Genomic DNA, 20,077 nt, shown 5'->3' with positions numbered 1-20,077 from the left:
CCTGTGTCTTGGGCATTATCTCAGAGTATGCTTAATGCATGGACCTCATATCCTCAGTGTAATCGGTAAGGACCCAATGCTGCTGTCATTGAAGTCAATGACCAAAACTTCCCCTGCCTTCCTTAGGGGTAGGACTAAGCCCTACATGACCTGGTTATCAATATCCTGCCAGTGCACACACAGCAACTAACAGTAGTGACTGATATGGGGCTTACAGTGGATTCTGCTGCCCACTGGTCTGTTCCCTCAGGCTCAAAACACTTCGCTTCTAGATGTCACACTGGTGGCAGCAGTTTGGATGGAAATTTGCTAGCTGGTAAACCCTCCTTGGGGACACTGGCCCAACTGCATACCGAAAAAACCTAGTTGGTAAATGGCCGTCCACTGCAGTGCGCACATGAGCTCCCAGAGTGCATCTAAGCTGAGCACTGATGCCGTTGGTGGGATTGGGCCTAGATTCAGCAAACAAGAGCTGCTTATTTTATCACAAGTTCATCAATACTCAGGACAGAAGGGACCACTATGATCCTCTGACCTCCTGTGGACCAGTCTGTAGAACTTCCCTGAAATAGCTCCAGATCGAACTAGAACCTTTCCTCAGGAAAAAACATCCAACCTTGATTGAAAGTTACCAGTGATGGTGAATCCACCGTGACCCTTTGTAAATTGTCCCACTGATGAATTAACTTCACGCCTTGAATCTGTCACTATAAGGCATGTTTTCCAATCCTTTAATCACTCTGGTGGCTCTTCTTTGAACCCTGTCTACTTTATCAACATTCTTCTTGCATTGTGGACACCAGAACTGGACATGGTATTCCAGCATCAGTTGCACCTAGGTTTCTTGGGTCTTGTCCAGGTATACACCCATACTCCACAACAAGAGATGGAAAAATGGGAGCACCCTGCTTGCCTATCTTATCTAGGGCACTTCTGTGGTCACCATTACCATATCTGAGCGCCTCACGAGCTGTTAATGTGTTTATCCTCACAACACCCCTGTAAGGCAGTTATTATCCTGATTTTACACAGGAAGAACTGAGGCACAGAGAGACTAAGGCCCGAAAAGCTATTCCCATTGGAGTTAGGTGCTTGAATATCTTTGAGGATCTGGGCCTAAGTGACTTGCCCAAGGTTGCACAGGACACCTGTTATGGAGCAGGGACTTGAACAAGGTCTCATGAGTTCCCGTCGTGTCTGACTATGACATCACAGGAATCTCGGCCACTGCAGCAAAGCATTTCCTGTTCCCCAGAGTTGGACTGTTAACCGAGATTTAAAGAGACAGAGCACTTTGTGTGGTGCAACAACTTTTATTCAAGGAAACGGGCCACAATTTACACTGAAAAGCTATTACAGCTTGCGTATTCTGAACCCCAAGTGTTCAAAAAAAAATTTGTGATATTGGCTTAAAAATCGTGAGATTTAAAAATAATAAATGGGTGGGGGGAGATCTTTTTGTTTGCCTTCCGGTGTCTGAGCTTTTCAGGTTCACATTCACATTTTCAGGCTTTTGTGTGTAACCATGAGAACGAAAAACTTTCCTTTTTATTAGGGAAAAAAAAAGCCTGATATTATCCCATAATCATCTGACTCCAGGAGCTTGGACCCCATATATTGTGAGACTTGCCATAAAGTCACAAGAGTTGGCCACAGCGTGTGAATAGCATCACTCGAGTGCTACAATGAATCTAATCTACACGACGAAATTAGGTTGAATTTATAGAAGTCGATTTTTTAGGAAGCGATTTTATACAGTCGATTGTATATGTCCCCACTAAGTGCATTCAATCGGCGGAGTGCATCCACAGTACCGAGGCTAGTGTCAACTTTCAGAGTTTTGCACTGTGGGTAGCTATCCCACAGTTTCCGCTGCCCACTGGAATTCTGGGTTGAGCTCCCAGAAACATTGTCATGGGTGGTTTTGGGTACATGTCGTCAGTCACCCATCTCTCCATGAAAGCAACGGCAGATAATCGTTTTGCGCATTTTTTCCGTGCGGATGCCATACCACTTTCAGCAGATGGTGCGTAGGTCTGCAAACCGTCGTCATCGAACAACTGCTTCTGCTGCCACTCTGTTCTCCTGGTGCTATGAATTCACCTCGTAGGTCCTCTATGTGACCGTCGTCATCCACCGCTTCTGCTGCCACTTTGCTCTCCTGCTCTCCTGGTGGTCTCACAGGTCCTCTATATGACCGTCGTCACTTCTGCTGCAACTCTGCTCGCCTGCTCTTTTCTTGCCATACCATGGCAAGCATGCAGCCTGCTCAGCTGTTGTGTTCTGGCAGCAGAGGGTACAGTAGGTCTGCAAAACTGGTCATCCAACCACCGCTTCCCCTGCAACTCTGCTGTCCTGCAGATGCCATACCACGGCAAGCATGGAGCCTGCTCAGATCACCGCAGTAGTTATGAGCTTTGTAAACACCTCGTGCATTATCATGCAGTATATACAGAACCAGAACCTGCAAAAGCAGGCAAGGAGGCGACGGCAGCGCGGTGACGAGAGTGATGAGGACAGGGACACAGACTTCTCTCAAAGCACTGGCCCTGGCAATTTGGCCATCCTGGTGGCAATGGGGCAAGCTCATGCCTTGGAATGCCGATTCTGGGCCCGGAAAACAATCACAGAGTGGTGGGACCGCATAGTGTTGCAGGTCTGGGATGATTCCCAGTGGCTGCAAAACTTTTGCATGCGTAAGGGCACTTCCATGGAACTTTATGACTTGCTTTCCCCTGCCCTGAAGCGCAAGAATACCAAGATGAGAGCAGCCCTCACAGTTCACAAGCGAGTAACGATAGCCCTCTGGAAGCTTGCAACGCCAGATGGCTACCGGTCAGTTGGGAATCAATTTGGAGTGGGCAAATCTACTGTGGAGACTGCTGTGATCCAAGTAGCCAGCACAATCACCGACCTGCTGCTATCAAGGGTAGTGACTCCGGGAAAAGTGCAGGTCATAGTGGATGGCTTTGCTGCAATGGGATTCCCTAACTGTGGTGGGGTGATAGACGGAACCCATATCCCTATCTTGGGACCAGAGCACCAAGGCAGCCAGTACATAAACCGCAAGGGGTACTTTTCAATGGTGCTGCAAGCACTGGTGGATCACAAGGGACGTTTCAACAACATCAACGTGGGATGGCCGAGAAAGGTACATGACACTCGCATCTTCAGGAACTCTGGTCTGTATGAACAGCTGCAGCAAGGGACTTACTTTCCAGACCAGAAAATAACTGTTGGGGACGTTGAAATGCCTATAGTTATCCTTGGGAACCCAGCCTACCCCTTAATGCCATGGCTCATGAAGCCATACACAGGCACCCCTGGACAGTAGTAAGGAGCTGTTCAATTATAGGCTGAGCAAGTGCAGAATGGTGGTAGAATGTGCATTTGGATGTTTAAAAGCACGCTGGTGCAGTTTACTGACTCGGTTAGACCTCAGCAAAACCAATATTCCCATTGTTATTACTGCTTGCTGTGTGCGCCACAATATTGTGAGAGTAAGTGGGAGACATTTATGGCAGAGTGGGAAGTTGAGGCAAACCACCTGACCACTGATTACACGCAGCCAGACGCCAGGGTGATTAGAAGAGCACAGCAGGGTGCACTGCACATCAGAGAAGCTTTGAAAACCAGTTTCATGACTGGCCAGGCTACGGTGTGACAGTTCTGTTTGTTTCTCCTTGATGAAAACCCGCCCCCTTGGTTCAATCTACTTCCCTGTAAGCCAGCCGCCCTCTTCTCCCCCCTTCAATCACTGCTTGCAGAGGCAATAAAGTCATCGTTGTTTCAAATTCATGCATTCTTTATTAATTCATCACACAAATAGGGGGATAACTGTCAAGGTAGCCTGGGAGGGGTGGTGGAGGAGAGAAGCACCGGGTGGGGTGTGGGAGGAGGAAAGGACAAGGCCACACTGCACTTCAAAACTTATTGAATGCCAGCCTTCTGTTGCTTGGGCAGTCCTCTGGGGTGGAGTGATTGGGTGTCCGGAGGGCTCCCTCCCGACCCTGTGTTCTTGGGCATCTGGGTGAGGAAGCTATGGAACTTGGGGAGGAGGGCAGTTGATTAACAGGGGCTGCAGTGGTGGTCTGTGCCTTTCCTGCACCTCAATCATACGCTGGAGCATATCAGTGTAACCCTTCTGCCTATCAGAGTTGGCAGCAACAAGGGCTGGGTTCAGCATCTAGGGGTTCCATTCCAATAACAGAATGCAAAACCGGCTCGAGCCCCCATCCAGGGGCCTGGGACAAATATACCACCACCCCGGGCGCCTCTAAGAGGCAATACTTCCCCTCTCGCAAGCACAGGGTCTGAGTGTAGCAAAAGCCTTTTAATAACAGAGAGAAACAATGTGGCATTATATTGGGGAAACACCACCAACAGGATTCATAACACAACCCATGAGCAAAAGCCCACCCCAAGTAAACTGGGCCGTGTCCTTTCCCTTTGGTTCTTGAGTCCAGCAACCCAAAAGTCCAACAACCCAAAAGTCTCTGACCCTGGTCAGTGCAGCCCCAGAGTTCAAAAGTTTATCTGCAGAGTTTTACCTCCCAGCCTGGGTGGAAATGGGGGGGTTAAGGGGCACCTTACATGGTCCAAAGCTGACTGCCCCACCTCTCCATGGGGTTCCACTCCGCTCTGCTCCACCAGCTGCCCCACAAACTGCTCTGCTCCGCTAGCCGCTCCGCAATATATCTTCAGCCCCCCGCTACTTAACACAGCACTCAGTGATTTCAGCTCTTAGTAATTTTAGCTCTTTAATGATTTCAGCTTGTAGTAGGGGAGCCTCAGTGCTGGTGCACCATTGGCCCAAACTGAATTCAGCTCAACAACCTGTAACTAGACTCCTACCAGACTCAAAATTAGCTCTGATATTGAACAGTGGAGAGGAAGCAGTGCAATTGGCATTTAGGGCCCTCACCAAAAGAGCCCATACCCCCATATTAATACCTATCCCCAATTCAATGGGTTTTGGAACCCATGACCCTTGCCTAGCGAGTGCTACTTAGTTGATGGTGAGTCCCTCCATCATAACACAAGGCCAAGTACAGTTCCACTCTCCTTGATTCACATAATCAGGATAATAACAGTTTATTCTTCCTGACCCAATAACAGAGAAACTGGGGCTCCTACAGCAGCCAGAGTGACCATCTAGGCGGGTGGGTGTGCCTATGCAAATAAGATCACCCCCTGAAGTTCTTTTCCACAACTCGCCACCAGATATCAGGGTAAAGGTCATCCTGACCCTGCTTACATCAGTTTGATCCTCCAGTAGCCTCACTATTGCCTCCTGCCTCCTCTCACCATGCTGCCACCACTTCTCCTATTGCTTCAGCCATCTATCCTCTCATGTGTCCCTCCTGCCCTCGCGTTCATTGTGTGCTTTCCTGGACTTCTCCATAGTTTGCCGCCATGCATTCTGCTGGGCTCTTTCAGTGCGGGAGGACTGCATGAGCTCAGAGAACATTTCATCGTTTTTTTCGCCTTCTTATCTGCGCTAGCCTCTGTGACGGAGATGACAGGGGGAGCATTGAAACATTTGCAGCTATGGGAGGAAAAAAAGGGAGATTAAAATTGAAAAAGACACACTGGCCATTTAAAAGGAGGGGGCTGTGGTTTTCGGGTTAACATGCAGCACAAACCCAACTAACCCCTCCCACACACACACACACACACACCCACCCAATTCTCTGGGATAATCGCTTCACCGCTCCCTGCACCGCATGGCTAACAGTGGGGATGATTTCTTTTCAGCCACAGGCAAACAGCCCAGCAGGAATGGCCACCTCTGAATGTCCCCTTAATAAAATTCCCCTATTTCAACCAGGTGACCATGAATGATATCACTCTCCTGAGGAGAACACAGAGAGATAAAGAAGGGATGTTGCTTGAATGCCAGCAAACACCGGGACCACACGCTGCCATGCTTTCTTATGCAATGATTCCAGACTCTGTGCTACTGGCCTGCCGTGGTAAAGTGTCCTACCATGGAGGATGCAATAAGGCTGCCCTCCCCAGAAACCTTTTGCAAAGGCTTTGGGAATACCTCCAGGAGAGCTTCATTGAGATGTCCCTGGAGGATTTCCGCTCCATCCCCAGACACATTAACAGACTTTTCCAGTAGTTGTACTGGCTGCGAATGCATCCCAAGTCTTCAGAGCAAATTAATCATTAAACACACTTGCTTTTAAACCGTGTATTATATTTACAAAGGTACACTCACCAGAGGTGCCTTCTCTGCCTTCAAGGTCCGGGAGCCCGGGTTGGGAGGGTATTGGCTCCAGGGTGATAAACAATTCCCGGCTGTCGGGGAGAACGGTTTCTCCGCTTGCCTGGTGTGCGCTATCTTCAACCTCTCCCTCCTCCTCATCATCCTCGTCCCCCAAATCCTCATCCCTGTTGCGTGAGACTCCCTTTCCGGAGTCCACGTCCAGGTGTGGGGTAGTGGTAGGGGCACCCCCTAGAATTGCAGCTCATCATAGAAGCGGCATGTCTGAGGCTCTGACCCCGAGCGGGCGTTTGCCTCTGTGGTTTTTTGGTAGGCTTGCCTGAGCTCCTTAAGTTTCACACGGCACTGCTGTGGGTCCCTGCTATAGCCTTTGTCCTTCATGCCCTTGGAGATTTTTGCAAATATTTTGGCATTTTGTCTTTTGGAACGGAGTTCTGATATCACGGATTCATCTCTCCATACAGCGATCCGATCCAGTACCTCCCATTGGGTCCATGCTGGAGCTCTTTTGCGATTCTGGGACTCCATGGTCACCACTGCTGATGAGCTCTGCACGGTCACCTGTGCTGATCAGCTTGCCACGGTGGACAAACAGGAAATGAAATTCAAAAGTTTGTGGGGCTTTTCCTGTCTACCTGGCTAGTGCATCCGAGTTGAGAGTGCTGTCCCGAGCGGTCACAATGGAGCACTCTGGCATAGCTCCCAGAGGACAATACCGTCAAATTGCGTCCACACTACCCCAAATTGGACCCGATGATGTCGATTTCAGCACTAATCCCCTCGTCGGGGAGGAGTACAGAAATCGATTTTAAGAGCCCATTAAGTGGACAAAAGTGGCTTCGCCATGTGGACGGGTGCAGGGTTAAATCTATCCAACGCTGCTAAATGCGACCTCAACTCGTAGTGTAGACCAGAGTGAGTATGCATTGGACAAGTATGCCTGTGTCATGTCTGCATAGACACTGACTGTGTGGGTGCTCTGGGATTCGAGCACCCACTGAAAAAAATAGGGGGGTACTCAGATGGCGCACAGTGAGCCCGGAAGGCAGCAAGCACCCACCAGCAAAACCAAGCCAGCGCCTGTGCATGTCAGTACCATTAGCACTCCCAGCAGGAATCCTTGTTACTGTCTGCACTGCTCTCTCGACAGTCACCAGGCTCGGATCCAGTGAAGTTGATGAAAACAATACCGCGTCCTACCTGTGTGCCCATATTAAGGCATGGCGATTACATCCTGCAGCACTCGCGTACGACAGGGTTTGGTTTTGTCTTCTGCTTGCCCCGGCAGGCTGTAATTTAGGTTGACATGCAATAATTTTGTCACGGAGTCCCCAGAGGACAAAGTTATTTTTAAAAATATTAAAAAATTCTGGAAAAAAAGACCAAAGTGTAATTTATGAATGTTTCACTGTTGTGAATGGTTTCCCAGATCCTTGCTGCTTCCTTTCTTCTCTGCTGCTTCTGAGTGATTTCTTACTGGAGTGTCCTGACAGAGGCAGATAAACTTGCATGGGGTGCCAGCAGCACTGACCTCAACAGTTCAAACACCAGGAGTCAGGCCCTAAAAAAAATGGCGAGATTGGTTTAAAAATAATGCGATTTTTCAAAATAATAATTTTTTGGATCCTTTTTATTTGTCTTCTGGATTTTCAGCCTTTACGTTTTTCCCCCCACCAGCATGAGGTTCAGAAACTTACTCTTTTTTTTTAAACCTGTTAGCTGAAGTTTTGTGATATTTCACATGACTGCAGGAGTTGAGGCTTTAAGGAAACACTAAATATTGAATAATAATAAGGAAATCACAAGTTGACAACACTGGCATTCCCACTGAGAGTTTAAATCTGAGCTCTCGGTGGCTTGCCTTACTGACTGTTAATATACCATAGATGATATATTGTCCTTGCATTATTTATGTTGTAGCTTTTATTCCACAACATTTGTTGGTTTGCTTTGAAACAAAGCCCAGTAAAGGGTCTGGAAAACCTTTCTAATCAATATTTCTGGAAATCCGAGTGATGCCAATTAAGCAAGCAAAATTAAATGATCAAACTGCTAACCTAGTCCAGCTTGACAAAGTGCCCTTTTGTCTATAAAAGGGAGATTGTTAACACACTGTAATTAAAAACAGCAGGCAGAATGACACTTACTGAAAACCATCCTTTCTATCTGCTGGGCAGTGTTGTAACTAGGGGTGTCTGGAACTATAGGTGTCAGATTGTATCCTTTTCTTAAACGGAAACTGCAGAGTTTGGTTCACATGATTTCTCAGCTTTTCAGATTTGCTTAGAGATACATGGTTTGTACAGATCCTGAAATTCCAGGGATGTGATGCAAGTTACACTGGCTGTTTAGAAACCCATATCCTACAAGACCCAAGACTCCCCGTTACCTTATACAGTCTGTTGGGGGTGGCCGGGAAGTAGATGATATAACCTTCCCCTCCAACTACTCTGGCTGTGATGTTTACAGGCTAGTCCTTTAAGTCTCGATTTTTCAGGCCAAACTTCACTGCCATAAGCCTAATTTTTCCAAAGAATTAGCCCTTCATTTTCTCTTACTTTCCACCTGGTTCAATCACTCCCACCTAAGGAAAGAGAATGCCACATGTTGTAGAATGTTACCACGTCAGAGCGTTTGCACCCCCTTTTGCACTGGTGCAAATCACGATGCAAGGTGCAGGACAACAGAGACTCAGGCTCTTCATTTTCAACACATATTTTTTTCCTATCTTGTGAAGACTATATGTGATGCTAGAAATGTGTTGATATCCAACATGGTCTCTTCTGTGACCCTTGGTCTATTGAGGTCAAAGATATCTGTGGCAGTAAGATCATCCAGAGCATAAGCACTGATATCAATCAATTATATCAGCCACTCACTGCCAGCATTGACACCAGTTAGGAGCCATGTGTGTGTCGGGTCCCACTCGCAGAGACTGTGCCCCTGCCCAGCAGTAGAGTAGAATTCCCTAACATCAGCCCTCCACTGGCATAGGATCCATATTTTAGAGCAAACCAGCAGCTGATCTAAGTCACTTCAAGACAGAGAGGTCCTGACAACCAGGGAGACTTACCTGGAGCCCTGCTATGTCCCCCTCTTCCACCTGCCCTCTCCCCCCGCCCCCACATGCTTGGGCTTATTTTCTGCTAAGGCGGTGAAGTGCTGGAGGGATTTACTGTTCTATTGCCTACTTTCTGGCTTGAGATGTCCTGTAAGTAAGATTTTCAAAAAGCAACTAAGGGATTTAGGAGAACAAGTCTTACTGAAAGTCAATGGGATGTGTGCTCCTAAATCCCAGAGGCGCTTTTGAAAATGTCCCTCCACATTTTTAAGATGGGATTTCCATAGGCTCTCAGGATTGGCCTCACTCTGCGCCCATTGACTCTAGGGGCAGCCACTGAAGATCCCACTCTTAATGGCTTGTGTATTTTCTTGTCCTGTCATGCTCTTCCCCCATTCAAGTGGCAAGGAGTAATTTCTCCAATGCCACATTCCCTCCTAGGTGCTTGTGTTTAGTCTGTTTCTGTTTATACCGAGCCAACAAAAAACACTGTCATTTGACGTTGGTTAGAGTTCCCATGGGTAGGACACTTGGGGCTATGGTTAGGGTTCCTATGGGTAGGACTTCCCGCCCTAGGGTTAGGGTTCCTATGGGTAGGGGACTTGGGGCTAGGGCTACGGTTCCTGGGGTTAGGGGATGTGGGGCTAGCTTTAGGGTTCCTATGGGCAGGGGACTTGGGGCTAGGGTTAGGGTTCTTATGGGTAGGGGACTTGGGGCTAGGGCTACGTTTCCTGTGGTTAGGGGACTTGGGGCTAGGGTTAGGGTTCCTATGGGAAGAGGACTTGGGGCTGGGGTTTTCATGGATATGGCTCCCCCCCCCGGTTTATTTTTCCTATGGGTAGGGGACTTGGGGATTAGGGTTCCTAGGGGTAGGGGAGTTGGGCCTAGGGTTAGCTATGTATTCTGTACTAGTCCATGGACATGCTTGCATTGATCGAATTTGTGGTCTCCCATTTCTTGCCTCTGATCACCATTCACCAATGGCAGCTTCGCAAACAGTTTAGCAGTCAAATGTTGAAGCTTTGCAGGGCATGGTCTCTTGGCTGTCCCTCTAGTATGAATCATTGGCAGCCCTCGGAATGACTGTTTCCGAAGAACTGCTCTGTGATGTTTAGTGGTGTCATTCTCCTGCCCTGTGACAGTGAGGCGGGGTGGTCTCCTTCTCGATTCGAGAGCCAGGGACCACGGCACTCCCCCTGGTGGGTGGAGCTGAACCTGCCCCGCCTCCCTCACTGGAAGTACCAGGCCAGGACAAGTGGGGTGGCAGGGAGTAGGGGGCCACGGGCCCACCCGACTCCACCACGTCCCAGCCTACGGCCACCCACACCCAGGAGTTGGCACTTGGCAGACAAACTGTGCTGTAGACACCCTTGCACTAGTGTCAGTCAGTGCATCAGAAATGTCCTTTTTCAAACGTCTTCGGGGAAAGATTGCGTTGCCTTAGATTACACAGCAGGTGTGGTCATGGGTGCCTTTTATGCATATAAGATCAGCAAGTGGGTGGTTGGAAGTGGCTTTATTTTCTAGCTTATCAATGTATACTCCTTAGCATATGTATATTGTATGTTTCTCAGCATGGATCTGTAGTAGGAAATCACCGTTTTCCCTTCAGCCTCCGCACTGTGCTGTAGAGAAAGGCTGAACGTTGGTCTAGCTTAACAGGCCAGGCAAGTCTGGCTGCTAACAATGCAGCTTTAGCGGCAGTGTGGCCCAATGGGTAGGGCACTAGCGTGGGAATCTGGGGGAGCAGCGTTCTGTTCCCAGCTTGGCCACAGACTTGCTGTGCGACCTCGGGCAAGTCACTTCGTCTGCCTGTGCCCTTGTTTCCCCTGCCACCCCTTGTCTGTTTAGATTGTAAGCTCTTTGGGGCAGAAATTGTCTCTTACCATGCATTTGTGCAGCACCTGGCATAATGTGGCCTGATCTCAGTTGAGGCTTCAGCTGCTACTGTATTATAAATAATGAAATTTCAGCTCTGGGAAGAACAGGCAGTGATGCTCTGTACATGTAACAAGGATGCTACCGCTCTGAGACAGTTTTATCAACAGCTTGGAGACTAGCTACTATAACCATGTTTTCCTTCTGCAGTCCCCTGTTATGTCTTGTGTGTTGCCGCTTGCCTGACACATGTCCTGTATGTGGGAGGGTGAGGAGGAGTGTTCCACTGATGATGCTCTCAGAGGAGCCTATCATTTAATTTATAGGGCTCGCCTTGTGTATGAAGATTTAGCCATCCCCGCCGATTCATCGTGTGACTGTTTGTGTGCAGAGCACAGACATCAAACGACGGTGCTTTTCGTTGGCATGCTGTAACACAAACAGACGAAACACCAGCGCCGAGGAGGGAAAAGTGGCATTGGGAAAACTACTCTTTGCCACTTGTACAGTGGGAAGAGCATGACAGGACAAGAAAATATACAAGCCCTTAAGAGGGGGATCTTCAATAGCACTCACTTTGGCCTAATTTGGCCATCCCTAGAGTCAATGAGAGCAGAGTGAGGCCAATCCTGAGAGTGTATGAAAATCCCATCTTAAAAACGTTGAGGGACATTTTCAAAAGCACCCCTGGGATTTAGGAGCACACATCCCATTGACTTTCAGTGAGATTTGTGCTCCTAAATCCCTTAGGTGCTTTTGAAAATGTCCCTTTTCACTAATAGGACACCTATGCATTATAATTAATGATCCCGCTCCTCCAATCTACTATGCAGGAATAACTTTATGCTCGTGGGCTATCTTGCTGGAGTCAATGGGACTTTGCAACTGAGTAACATTTCTCAGGTGTGTGTTTGTAGGACTGGGACCTTTCGGTCCAATCCTATTCCCACGTAAGTGAACAGTAGAATTCCCACTGAGTTAAATAGGATTGGGATCAGGACCGTAGCAGTGGAGCTGTAGTGGTAATAATAATAATAATTAATAATAATTAATAAAAATATTTAATTATGATACTCATCCCTCACTCTTGTCTTAGTGCTTTAGTCAGTAGATCACAAAGTGCTTTGCAAAGAAAGCCAGTATCATTATCCCTGTTGTGCAAATGGGGAAACTGAGGCATGGAGAGGTGATTTGCCCAAGGTCACCCTGCAAGTCAGTGGCAATAGACCATGCTACCTTCCCAATATTACATTGTTCTCGTAAATGGGAATTGCATTGTCCAGCGGTTAAGAAGATGCTGAAGATAGGTTTTGCTAAGGATTCCTCATAATAGCGAGCACCACATTTCTCAGCACCATTGCCTGGCTGAGGGTATGCTTTGCCATGCTTCCCTTTCTCTCCTGCTGAGGAACAAGACCAATATCATCAGAAGTTGTTCAGAGTTCAGACTTGTCTCCGGTTGGTTTGCCTGCAGCAATGCTAGCAGGCACTTTTGAGTTTGGCTTGTTTTTTTTTAAACTGGGGTTCAGGTCTGTCCACCACTTTTCTCAAAGGGGTAGTCAATCAGCTCCAGATTTATGACCATTTACAAACACCACCAAGCTTCCAGACTGCATCTGAGGCCGAGCAGTGGAAATAGTTGATCAGGGGTTTGCTGAAAGAAAAGTAAAATGCTGTCATTAATGACGGAAAATAGTGCAGTAAGATAAAGGATGGCTTCCTTCGATAGTCGAAAGAAGTGAGTAAAGAGAGATTCCACAGGAAATCAGTATGCAGAGAAAGTGATTAATTGGAATGGTTGCACTGACATTTAGAAATAATATTGTAGTGCACCAGGGAAAAGTTAGCAGCAATATTTGCAAAAGTTACTCGTTAATACAAATCACTTACATTTAGGGATGCCACCTTTCTAATGGCTGGTAACTGGACTGTCGAGGCCCCTTTCCTGCTCTGCCTCTTCCCCCACAGGTTCAAAATAACTGGACATCAGGGCTTGTCAAATGGCACCTGGACACACAAGCCCAAACCCCGACTGTTGGGGTGAAAACCGGATGGGTGGCAACCCTGCTTGCAGAGTGCAGTAAGTATATACACAGCTTCACAGTCTCCAGCCATTGGATCTGCAGTGGGGACTCCTGAACCAAAGAGGAGTCCTACTGACTTCACTGGGATTCAGATCCCCCTGCAGGATTATAAACTGTTTGGAATGGGGAACAAATCTTCTTGAGTGACCTTGGGCATGTCACTTAGGCCTGGTCTACACTAGGGCGAGGGCGAGTTAAGTTGGTCTAAGTTACGCAACTTCAGCTATGAAAATAGTGTAGCTGAAGCTGACATACTTAGAGCTACGCACCACAGTGCCTTCACTGCAGTAGGTCGACTGCTGATGCTCCCCCATTGACTCCGCCTACGCATCTCACTCCGGTGGAGTACCGAAGTCGACGGGAGAGCCCTCGGCAGTCGATTTATCGCATCTTCCCTAGGCGCGACAAATCGACCACTGCTGGATTGCTCACTCCGGAGGTAAGTGTAGACATACCCTGAACCTCCCTGTGCCTCAGTCAGTTCCATTTTATACAAGGAGGATAATAGCACTGCTCTACCCCACAGGAGTGTTGTGAGGTGTGAGGATGAATACATTAGAAAAATCAGAGGTGTTCAGATCCTACAGTGATGGGGCCATATAGTGAAATCTTGTCTGATTGTCCAGAAGGGTTTTTTGTGACATTTTGCAAGACTAAACATGATTTCTGGTGATTCATGTGAAGATGTTAAAAGCCTTTTCATGAATTTTGGAAAAGCTGAAGGAAGAGGCACCCCAACTCCGCCAGCCAAAGTACATGGCTTGTTTGGTTAGGGACAGAGCTTTTGGTTGTTTTGTGAGTTTTAGTCCATCTCTGCCACACAGTGGCTTTGAGAGTGCTTTGCACGTACGTAGTGCTTTACAAGCTTTATTTAATAACGCTCCACACTCACCCTACGAACAGTTAAGGCTAAATCACCACATTTTCAGAGATGCTGAGCAGCTGCAGTTCCCGTTGATTTTGTGGTTTCTCAATACCTCTGCAAAGCAGACTACTCTTATATATGTTCCTAAATAGTAGAGGGGCGGTGGAAAATTTTGATGAAGCTAAAGAGAGAGGGTTTTTTTTGTTGAAATTTTCAATGAAAATTGTGGCATCTTCCACAAAAACAAAACAACAACAACAACAAATCCAGAAATTTTTGAGCCAAAAAATTAAATATTTTGATTCTGAAATGTTACCATGGTGCCTTCTGTGAGTTGTAGTTCAAGTGCCTCGTGCTCCCAATCACCTCTATATGTTGGGCTTCCTGTTTGGACTACAACACCCATGATGCACTGCTTAATCTTGGCCTTAACTTAATCTTGGCCTTAACTTGTTGATGTTTTCTGATTTTTTTGGGGTTAAATTTATGAAGACCTTGATCCAGCAAAGCACTTAGGCATGTATCTACCTTCAAGCACATGAAGTCAACGAGACCACTAGCCTGTGTAAAGTGAAGCCATCACTTAAGCCCATTGTTGGATCAAAACCAGAGTGTTCAACCCAGTGTAGGGCTGAACCCTACTTTTGTCTCTTATCATGCAATCAGATTCACATAGAAGGACCCTAGCACTTGTGAAAAGGTCTATCAATGGGGCATCTGTGAAATCAGTGCAAGATCTGGGTCTTTATTTGCTTCCCTTACAGGATTTTAGGACATTTGGGGGGGTCTGAAAGGAGCAGTATTATACTTTTTCTTTTCCATGTACTAGGTTTTGCCAGGAACATAGGAACATAAGAACGGCCATAGTGGGTCAGACCAAAGTTCCATTTAGCCCAGTAGCCTGTCTTCCAACAGTGGCCAGTGCCAGGTGTCCCAGAGGGAATGAACAGAACAAGTAATCATCAAGTGATGCATCCCCTATCGCCCATTCCCAGCTTCTGGCAAACAGAGTCTAGGGACACCATCCCTGCCCATGCTGGCTAATAACTCTCCATGAACTTATCTAGTTCTTTTTTTGAACTCTGTTATAGTCTTGGCCTTCACAACATCCTCTGGCAAAGAGTTCCACAGGTTGACTGTGCATAGTGTGAAGAAATACTTCCTTTTATTTATTTTACAACTGCTGCCTGTTAATTTCATTTGGTGACCCCAAGTTCTTGTGTTATGAGGAGTAAATAGCACTTCCTTATTTACTTTCTCTACATCAGTCATGATTTTATAGACTTCAATCATATCCCCTCCTAGTCATCTCTTTTCCAAGCTGAAAAGTCCCAGTCTTATTAATCTCTCCTCATTCGGAAGCTGTTCCATACCCCTAATCATTTTTGTTGCCCTTTTCTGAACCCTTTTCAATTCCAATATATCTTTTTTGAGATGGGGCGACCACATCTGCACGCAGTATTCAAGGTGTGGGCGTATCATGGATTTATATAGAGGCAATATGATATTTTCTGTCTTATCATCTATCCCTTTCTTAATGATTCCCAACATTCTGTTCGCTTTTTTGACTGCCGCTGCACATTGAGTGGATGTTTTCAGAGAACTATCCACAATGACTCCGAGATCTCTTTCTTGAGTGGTAACAGCTAATTTAGACCCCATCATTGTACGTGAATAGTTGGGATTATGTTTTCCAATGTGCATTACTTTGCATTTATCAACATTGAATTTCATCTGCCGAGTCACCCAGTTTTGAGAGATCCTCTTGTAGCTCTTCGCAGTCTGCTGGGGACTTAGCTGTCTTGAGTAGTTTTGTATCATCTGCAAATTTTGCCATCTCACTGTTTACCCCTTTTTCCAGATCGTTTATGAACAAGTCCCTTTTAGCATAGAGTGCCAATCCTTTTGACCTGCTGAGAGTTTGCAGAGCAGCATGCGTCTAGTTTAATGCTACTAGTGTTTTGATAAATGTTGTGGAATGGAAAATTAGATCTACTGAGTATTTATATGACCTTTAGCCAATTTTCTAAATACATACCAAATGGATCTGTTTGAAAGCTGCCTCCCCAGTCAGATTTACGGATGCATATTGGAAGTAATAGTGCCATATAATGATTATAAAGCATTTTATTGTTCATTACCATTACTTGTACATTAATTCACTATTATCTTCTAATGCATTGGCAGTTGCAAAAACTAGTCCCCATGGCGAAAGAAATATGAGCAGGCTGAAATCTGATCTCATTTGGAGGGTAGCTATTTTTGCTAAGAAAACACTACTGCTCATCTTCATATAAAGGCAAATCCAGCCTCCCTTCCTGAGTGCAGAGGACCCAGATACAGCAGAACTGATGTGGGTTAATCATGGACTCACAGAATATCAGAGGGTTGGAAGAGACCTCAGGAGGTCATCTAGTCCAACCCTCTGCTCAAAGCAGGACCAATCCCCTACTAAATCATCCCAGCCAGGGCTTGTCAAGCCTGACCTTACATTTTTTTGCCCCAGATCCCTAAATGGCCCCCTTAACGATTGAACTCACAACCCTGGGTTTAGCAGGCCAATACTCAAACCACTGAGCTATCCCTTCCCCCGACTGGTTTTACCATGTGAGGGAGAGGGACCAGGAGGCAGGGGCTGTACAGGGTGTGTGCATTCCATGTTGGCTCAGATCTCTGTGCTCTTACCTGTGGTGGGTTTTGGGACAAGGCAGGACTTGCTCAGGGGCTAGCAGACTTGCAGATGCATGGATCCAGCAGCCTTTACCCACATGCTGCAGGTGTGCAGGAGCCAGAGAAGCTATTATGCATGAACAGGTGCAATGGGGAAAAAAGGGGAAGCGTGTGTGATGGGCTGGATCCCCAGGGGTGTTACCTGGTGTGCTGGGATGCCACTGAGTCAGACTATTCCACCAGCCTGCCTTTCCCAGCCAAGCACATAGGCAGTGCCCCACCCAGCTGCACAGAGAGACACAGATCCGCTCTGGGAAGGCTCAGCTTAAGGGGCTTGCCACAGCACCCAGACGCCCACCCCACTTTGGAGTACAGACCCAGAATTGTATGAAATTCACCTCTTCCCTCCACATGGAGGAGGGTATGCACAACTTCTCGCCCCCCAGATAGAAATCACATCAACTGGGTTATATTGTAAACCAGAAATAAATGTATTAACTATACCAGGGGTATTTTAAATAGTTAAGGAGGTAGCAGACAGAACAACGCAGATTACTAAGAAAATAAAACAGAGCACGCAATCTAAGATTAATACACTAAAGAAATGGGTTACATACATCTCACCCTAAATGTGGTTCTAATAATCTTCTTCATAGGCCAGACGCCCTTCCAGCCTGGGTCCAGTTCTTTCCCCCAGTTCAGTCTTAGTTGTTTCCAGCAGTCACCTTGGATGGGGTAGCAGGGAGAACTGAAGACCAGGATTACCTCACTCCCCACCCTTTAAATAGGATTTGCATAAGGCATAAGACCCCTCCCCCAGCTTCTCGTGGCAAAGTACAGAATTCAAGATGGGTTCCACTATCAGGTGCCATGGTCGCATGCCTCTGTAGTGCCCCTGTAGCCATTCTTCTCAGGCTGACCCACACGTTCACAGGAAGACTGAGCTCTTTTACAGTCCATTGTCCTTGTTGATGAGCCATCCACCCTGTCTGGCTTTTCCGTTGTTGTGTCTGAAGTGTTAGCAGGGGGCGTCACCCAAAGTAACATAGTTGAAACACAGATACAGTCAATATTCCTAACTTCAGATCCAGAAATGATACAGGCATACAAATAGGATAATCACATTCAGTAAATCATTACCTTTCCAATGATATCTCACATGAGCCCTCTTGTGTAAAGCATATCTCAGTTATGTCATATTCATATCATAAGCATATTTTCATAAAGAATATGGAATGACACGTCACAGCGCAGTCCAGTGGTTAGGGCACTGTCTTAGGATGTGAGAGAGCGATGTTGAAATCCCTGCTCTGCCACACACTTTCTGTGTGACATCAGGCAAAGTCATTTAGCCTCTCTGTACCTCAGTTTCCTACCTGTAACACAGGGATAATAATGCTTTGCTCCCTCACAAGGGTACTGTGAGGATAAATGCATTGCAGATTGTGAAATGCTTTGAGATCCACTAAGGAAATAGGCCTTATTAAGGAAGATTCCTTTCACAAGGAAGCAACAGCTTAAGTTACGCATCAGAATAAGTTGCCAGATTTTCAGAGGCGCCTCAGTACCTGGGGTGCTGCTTTGAACTTTTTTTGAAAATCTGGCCACAAAAGTCACAATGGGAGCTGCAGGGTGCTGCGATCTTTTGGAAACCCAGCTGCAACGGTGAGCTCTTTAGAAATGAGATGCTTGTGGCCTGAACCAGTGCCCATTGAGATAAAGGGAAATAACTGCCCGTGATGTCAATGGGCTTTGAATCATGCCTGTAGGGCCCACTCCTGCAGGACTTACTCAGATTGGCGAGCATATACACCTGGGCATAGTTCTGTTCATGTCAACGTTGACCATGGGAGTGATGTGGTGAGGTTTGCTCAGCCACTGCATGCACCACACCCAGTTAATTGGTGTGCTGTGCATCCCACACTTTTATGGACCAGGAATTCACCCGATATTTGTGCCTAGACCAAATGCAGCTGTAGTTTGGATTCCTAACTGTGTGTTTCCTTCACAGTGAAATGAGCGTAATCCTGAATTCCTCCTTCTGAAATCAGGAGTGCAGTTTTTTCAAATGCATCCAGGCATACAGTGGCTACCAGATAAGATTTCTCATGGACAGCTGATGATAACGTTTTATTGAACTGGTGCATGGATTAAATCCTCTCAGCCATGACAATTAAATAGGAAAACATGTGCATGCCATTTCCAGGGATAATATTTAATCAGAAATAGACAAAAACATGAGTCATCAGCTCACAAACAACCCCAGTCTTGATATAAATTCAATTGAACTCATTCCAGCAAAAACAAACAAATAAATAAATAAATAAATCGCTTTTTGCACCCACGTGGCAACAGCAAATGAACCTGGGTTACTTCCAACAAAAGCTCTGGGTTTCTAAAATGTGATGGGGTTGGCTTGTTTTGAATGCCCGTGGCACTCTTTATCGGAGCTGAGTGAGGAAAATCATTTCCTCACTGGCTGGCAAATTAGCAGCCCTGGGCCAGACTCCCAGCTCTGGGTGCAAGTGAGGGGTTGTGAATGTGGCATCAAACTAGTAGAACTTGCTGGGGCTACTGTTTGCAGAGCTAGTTCCCAGGCACATGCTGGAGTAGCTGGTGGCCCTGCTGTAATTTACTGCAGCAACCAAACAGGAATGATTTGGGGGAAGTTCTATGGTCTGGGTTATGAGGGAGGTCAAACTAGATGATCAGAGTGGTCCATTCTGGCCATCAAATCTATGAATCTAATCATTAATTCTTGCCGGAAGTACAATAGCTGTGGCTGAACTGGAGCAGATCTTTTAGAAAAACATCTGATCTTGATTTAAAAATTAACAGTGATGGAAAGTCCACTAAAACGCATGCTAAGCTGTTCCTGTGGCTAGTTACCCTCACTTTTCAATAGGTGCACTTTATTTCTAGTCTGAATTTGTCTAGCTTCAACTTTCAGCCTTTGGATCTTGTGATACCTTTGTCTGCTAGATTCAAGACACTTCTATTATAAAACTTGTTCCCCAAGTAAGTACTTATAGACTGTGATCAAGTCACCCCTTAAACCTTCTCTTTGATAAGATCAAGCTCCTTGACTCTTTCACTGTAAGGTATGTTTGCCAATCTTTTAATCATTCTTGTGGCTCTTCTCTGAACCCTCTCCAATTTATCCACATCCTTCTTGAAATGTGGACCCCAGAATCTGGACACAGTATTCCAGTCAGTATACAGAGGTAATATAACTTCGTTACTCCTATTTGAGATTCCCCTATTTATGCATCCAAGGATCGCATTAG

Source organism: Lepidochelys kempii, chromosome 4 (genome assembly GCF_965140265.1).
Source record: "Lepidochelys kempii isolate rLepKem1 chromosome 4, rLepKem1.hap2, whole genome shotgun sequence".
Classification (NCBI taxonomy): domain Eukaryota; kingdom Metazoa; phylum Chordata; order Testudines; family Cheloniidae; genus Lepidochelys; species Lepidochelys kempii.
This window is presented reverse-complemented; position numbering follows the sequence as displayed.